The following is a 6,898-nucleotide window of genomic DNA, read 5'->3' as shown; positions in this document are numbered from 1 at the left end:
AAACAAACATCTTGGATTTTTAGAATTTTTTTTTTTTTTTTTTTTTTTTTTTTTTTTTTTTTTTGAGACAAAGTCTTACTCTGTCTCCCAAGCTGGAGTGCAGTGGCAGAATCTCAGCTCACTGTAACCTCTGCCTCCCAGGCTCAAGCAATTCTCCTGCCTCAGCCTCCCGGGTAGCTGGGATTACAGGAACGTGCCACCACGCCTGGCTAATTTTTGTATTTTTAGTAGAGGCAGGGTTTCGCCATGCTGGCCAGGCTGGTCTCAAATTCCTGACCTCAAAAGAACTGCCCGCCTTGGCCTCCCAAAGTGCTAGGATTCCAGGTGTTAAACAGTCTCATTTTAAAAACTGAGAATTGATTACATCATCTCTAAGGCTTCTTCCACTTTCAACAAAACTGCAATCAAAGGTTTGATTTGCTAATTAATGTTATCATATTCTGACATGAAATGTCCTCTGTAATCTGGTCCCAAGTCCCCTTACCATTTAAATACTGTTTGTTTCCCAAATAACCACACCCTCATTCAAACCCTACAGCTTTTCGGAGTCCTTCTTTTACACCATCTCCTCTCATTAGAAAGTGGTTTTCATGGGTATATGATGGCAGAAACAAAACAAAACAAAAGTAAGTTGTTTCCAGCTCGGTGTGGTGGCTTTCACCTGTATCTCAGCACTTCGGGAGGCCAAGGCAGGAGGATCACTTCACGCCAGGAGTCTAAGACCAGCCTGGGTAGCATAGCAAGACTTTGTCTCTATGAAAAACTAAAAAAATTAACCAACATGGAGAAACCCCATCTCTACTAAAAATACAAAATTAGCCAGGCATGGTTGTGCATGCCTGTAATCCCAGCTACTTGGGAGGCTGAGGCAGGAGAATCGCTTGAACCCAGGAGGCGGAGGTTGCAGTGAGCCAAGATGGCACCACTGCTCTCCAGCCTGGGCAACAAGAGGGAGACTCCACCTCAAAAAAAAAAAAAAATTAAAAAATTAGCTGTGTGTAGTGGCACATGCCTGTAGTCTTAGCTACCCCAGAGGCTGTGGCAGGAGGATTGCTTGAGCCCAATAGTTCCAGGCTACAGTGAGCTGTAATCATGCTACTGCACTCCAGCCTGAGAAACAGAGCGACACCCTACCTCAAAAAAAAGTTGTTTCCATCTAGAATGCTTTAGCTACCTTCTCTGTACATTGACCCCTTCCCAGCCCTTTGGACCCATTTACTCAATGAAGACTCCCTTTACCACAATGATCAGCCCTTCCCCGCATTCCTGCAGTGTTTGGGATTAAAATCATATATTTGGCAAGTATCACCTAGGGCCTTGTATTATTGGTTATCCTTTAATATATCTGTGTTTTCTCTCCCAGCTAGAATGTAAGCAGAAATAATCCAAAACTTATAACATACACTTTCCTGCAAAATTTCCTGCAGCATCTAGTTATGTTATTTCTAATCGAGACTCAACAAATACCTGGTGATTAATTGATTGGTTTATCCAGGTTAGGAAGAATTCCTCAGATACTACTCACATTTCAGAATAGTATCATTTTGAAAATGAGGCATCAAACATGCACAAATGCAATTCCCAAAAGGAGGGCCCATTTGCTGGCAGGAAATATTTCCATGTGAAATCAGGAAAGCGGGAGAAGCAACAATCTCAGACCTAGGGATCTCGGATTTACAGTGATGTTGATGGATTGGAACATGTTATTAGCAAGGGCAGACTGGCTAAATCACAGACTGAGGAGCATAATAAGCTTTGGCATCTAGTATGCTTTGCTAAATTAAAATTTAAAAAGGAAGACATGAATAAATGAAACAGTTACTTGACAGCAGGCCTATTAAATGAAAATGAATCCATGCAAGTTCCAGAACACACATTAAGCCACTTTGGATACCACTTAATCATGAAACTAAAAATATCCTCCAAGCACTCAGCTCATTTATGAGTTTGCTGAAAACGAATTAGACAGTATGAGAGGAATTAGTACCTGGTTACAAAGGAAATTTGAAGCCCTTTAAAAATTCTATTATTAATAATCTGGTGGCAGCGTTAATCATAATTGTGTAGGTGGAGGCTGTGGACTCTTGGGCACTCTGAGGATGTCTATTTTCTGCTTATAACATTATAATGATTTTCCATGGCCCTTGATATAATATTCAAAATCCTTTACATTTCACAAAGCCGTGCATCAAATGCTCCTAACTTTGCAGCTTCTTCTAACAGTTTCCCTCTTTTCTCTGTGCTCCAGCCCACTGGCTTGTTGGTTTCCACATACTGCACATGATTCCCTGCCTCAAGGCCTTAGCATATGTTCTTTTGCTTTCTACCTGGAGCACTCTCCTATGTTTTGCCTAGATACTTCCTATTCGATCGTATTACTTTCTTGGGAAGCCATGGGGAGTTCTTTTATTACACACTCTTACAGCACTCTGTGCCTCTGTTTGACGATAAAAATCAAAATTGGAATAAATTAAGTGCACATAATTTTTACTTTTCGGTTTAATGTCTACCTTCCACATTAGATTTTGTTCAGGGGAATATCTTTCCCTCTGACCCTATGTTTCCCTGTGCAAGCACTTCCACCAGGGTAATCCTCCTGCCTTTCTTTACACCCCTTCTCAGGTAGTAATTTTTCAGCTTTGAGTTTGGGAGAAAGAACTGGGCATGCATGGCTTAACCCCTTGAGAATTTCTCTTTTCTGTTGCTGGTTTGTTGGCAAAAACCACATCCTGGATTACTTTGCCCTGGGCGGGAGGTATATCCCTAAAGGATAGAAGGTCGACTTTGTCCAGCTAGATGTGTGACCTGATGGTGAAATATCCAATAGGTCTGTCAGTAATATTGTGGACATTTTGATGTTTGCTTCTTTGGTTGCTGTTTTATTTCTCATTTGGCACAAAGCTTGAAAGGGGAAAAAAAGATGTTAAAAATTTTATTAGATTATAAGTTTGTCTTATTTATCCAATGTAACCCCAGCACCCAGCCCAGTTCCTACAAATAATGACTGTTTCATAAATATTTATCACATGTATGAATTATTTAACCTCTCTAAGCCAGTTTCCTCAAATGTAAAATGGTGATAAAACCTACCAATCTGGCAGTGTTTTATGGGTATCCAAGATACTATATTGAAGCACTCAGTATAGTACCTGGCATGTGGTTAAATGGATAAATATTCTGTAGCTATTATTATCTGGCTGCACCAACTGAGAATGATTTCTGTTTAGAGCTATTCCCTTCTACCAGGAGTCAAGATAATAACCACATGTCATTTGTGTCTCAAGTAGACACAAGTCTTTCTTAAAAATAACATAAAGTTTTTGTTTTTGTTTTTTGAGACGGAGTCTCACTATGTCACCCAGGCTGCAGTGTAATGGTGCCATCTCGGCTCACTGCAACCTCTGCCGCCTCGGTTCAAGTGATTCTCCTGCCTCAGCCTCCTGAGTAGCTGGGATTACAAGCACGCACCACCATGCCCATCTAATTTTTGTATTTTTTTAGAGACGGGGTTTCACCATGTTGGTCAGGCTGGTCTCGAACTCCTGACCTCATGATCTGCCTGCCTCGGCCTCCCAAAGTGTTGGGATTACAGGTCTGAGCCACCATGCCTGGCCTAAAAATAACATAAAGTTTTAAAACCAAACACTACGTAGACCAGAGAGATTATCTACAATATTGAATAAGATATAATCTATTCAATGTATGCATATAGATTTAAAGGAAATTACCAAAAATATGTAAGACATTATATTCTTGTTCTCTTGTCCCTTATTGATCTTTCCCTACTGAATTATTGAGAAAGCACTTTCAAAACCATAGTTAGAGTACAATATCTTCTGGACTTGGTTTAAATATACTCTGTGTGATTCTGTGTGAACTGTATCATCCTTGGCATCTTGCACTGGTCTCTATCACATTGGCCATTCTTGGTAACAAGATTGTTTCACTGGCTGTGTTTAGCTGTCTCGCTCTCAGCCTGTAACTTCCCAGCACCCAGTCCCTGCATTCAGACGTTCCGCTTCAGCTGTGCATTTCAGTGACAAACGCTGTCAGGAATGGCAGTGCCTCAGGATGTAGATTATAAAAGAGGAAAAGATGCATTATTATGGAGGGCTGGTGGGGTGAGGGAAAGCCTTTTTATAACTGGCTATCTGTTGGCAGTCTCATTTGAACAAATGTGGAGTGTCTCCACTTCTTATGTGACAGACTGACAAATTTATCTCTTTAAAAGTTGAAGGGAAGTTGGCTTACAGTTGGAATGAAGAAGGATACTAAAAATCTTTGCTCCTGAGGTAACAAAAGAAGGAAGGAAGGAAGAAAGGAAGAAAGGAAGGAAGGAAGGAAAGAAAGAAGAGAAAGAAAGTAAGAAAGAAAGAAAAAGAGAAAGAGAGGCAAAAGAAAAATCATAGTTTTCTATGGATCTAGCTAAGAGCAGTAGATGCAAAGAAGCCATGATGAGCTGATGTCCAAAGAAAATGGGCTCCTCATCAATGAGTGGAGAGGAGCAGAAGCGTCCATCCTTGGGGGTGGATGCCTAGTCTGGTGGGGATGAGAAGAAATAAGTCGGCTGTGGATGGAGAGTCTGCATGGATGAGAAAGACACCCAGGCCTTGAATGGTAGTGAGGGCTGGCTGACTGGGTTGGACTTTGGAAGAACCCCAAATGCAAAGTCAAATGACTTGATCCAACCATCCTTTTTACTCCCAACACACACACACACACACACACACACACACACACACACACACACACACACACACACTCTTCCATCCTGATTTTTTCAGAGAAAGTAACAGTCTGGGAGGGATGAAAAGCAGAAAGACTATATGTCCAGAATTTTGTCTAGATTCTAGGGCACTACTGGAGCTGAATTATAAACCAAAATTATCTGAAGCTGAAACCCAACCTACTCCCAGTTGAAATACTGATAGGATCCAAAAAGATCAGCCCCTGGGCAGTGGGTGCAGCACTGGGGATTGGGCTAATCAGAGATTAACTCAATCTACTTAAAACCAGGGTCCAGCTCCAGCTCCAGGTGGCTCTAGGAGGAATCTAAATAATCAGCACTCTCTCCTCAACCCTCATCAGCAGCTAGAGAAAAGGGCTTTCACTTGCTTGGAAATAAAATATAGTACTCCAGTCTCCACTCTTTTTTAAACAGGAGTATAATAAAAGGTGTTGAGTTGAGCACAGTGGTGCAAGCCTGTAATCCCAGCTACTTGGGAGATTGAGGCAGGAGTAAAACTGCCTTTTGCAAAGATTATGACAGTGAGAGAAGTCTAGCATGGCTTGCGCCATTTTCTTTCTAGCCTTACAGGCTGGCTGTTTTCATTCATTCCTGGGCACAGGGTAAGCTAACCATGGGAGAAATTTAGTTTGTGGTTTAACTTTGAAGCAAGGATGAAAATAGTTTCTCCCTGAAACTGACTCCATCTTTGTTGGGGAACTGAAACCACCATAGTAAGACTAATGAAAGCCACAAGATTAGGATTATGGCAGGGGCTCAAATTCTGCTAAAATGTAGGTGTAGCTTGCCTTTTCATAATCATTTACTGTGCTGGAGGTCACAAAATTTGTGACTTCTCCAATTGCTCCTATATAGATGACATCACTATTGTAGGACCTAATATTGGTCTTTTGAGATGTTTTTCAGACTTTTGCATTCATGCAAGCAACTGACTCCACCCAGACCCAGGACTCATGACTCAATCAGTCCCATGGCCTCCACCCAGAGGCTGACTCAGTGCACAAGGACTGTTTTCCACACCCCTATGATTTCAGCCCCACCAAACAATAGCACCCATTCCCTAGCCCCTTGCCCACAAAACTATCCTTGAAAAACTGTAACCTTTGAGGCTTTGGGAAGACAGATTTGAGTGAAAACTCCTGTCCTTTAGCTTGGACATCTTGTGGTAACTAAACTCTTCCCCTATTGCAATACTATTGTCTCAGTGAATTCGGTTTATCTGTGCAGTGGTCAAGAAGAACTTATCAGGCAATTACAGGAGGATTGCTTGAGCCCAGGAATTTCAAGTTCAAATCTGGCCAGGGCAACATGACGAGACCCTGTCTCTAAATATGTGTGTGTGTGTGTGTGTGTGTGTATACATATATGTGTGTGTGTATAGATATACACACACACACACACATATAATGCTTGGCTAATAGTTTTGGCATGGACTCTGTTCATGGTTCTGGATCATGGGATTAATTAACAAATACTTTGTTTTCACAGAAGCTGAAGTGTTTAGCTAAAATCACATAATGCCAGGTTAACATTCCTTTTCTGAATAGAGTAACCAGACTAAGCACTTTGGAGCAAAACTGTTTCCATAGTACATCTGGGATTCAGCCAAGAATTTGATAAAGGCTTTCATGAGGTCATATATATATATATACACATACACATACACGCGAAGAAGCAGGAAAATATGACCTTCCATTAGAGCAAAACAGTCACTAGAAGCAAATCCAGTTACTAGAGTTAGAGGACAATGATTTTAAACAATAAAACAAGTATTAAAAAATGTTCAGGAATTTATACGAAAAGATAGACATAATAAGTAAAGACATGGGGCACTTCAGGAGAGAAATCAACACTTTAACAAAAGAACAAAATGGAAATTCTAGAATTAAAAAATACAATATCTGACATTTTAAAAAATCATTGAATGGCCTTGATAACCAATTGTATGCCACTGTGGAACAAAGCACTGAACTTGAGAAAAGGTCAGTGGAAATTAAACTGAAGGAGAAAAGAAAAACAGCTGGAAAAAAAATGAACGGAATGTCAGGACCTGTGGGATATTATCATGTGGTCTAACCTACATGTAGTTGAAATCCCAGGAAAGATGAGAAAGAATGAAACCAGAGAAATCTTCTGAAGAAATAAAAGCCA

Source organism: Nomascus leucogenys, chromosome 8, assembly GCF_006542625.1.
Source record: "Nomascus leucogenys isolate Asia chromosome 8, Asia_NLE_v1, whole genome shotgun sequence".
NCBI lineage: Eukaryota > Metazoa > Chordata > Mammalia > Primates > Hylobatidae > Nomascus > Nomascus leucogenys.
This window is presented reverse-complemented; position numbering follows the sequence as displayed.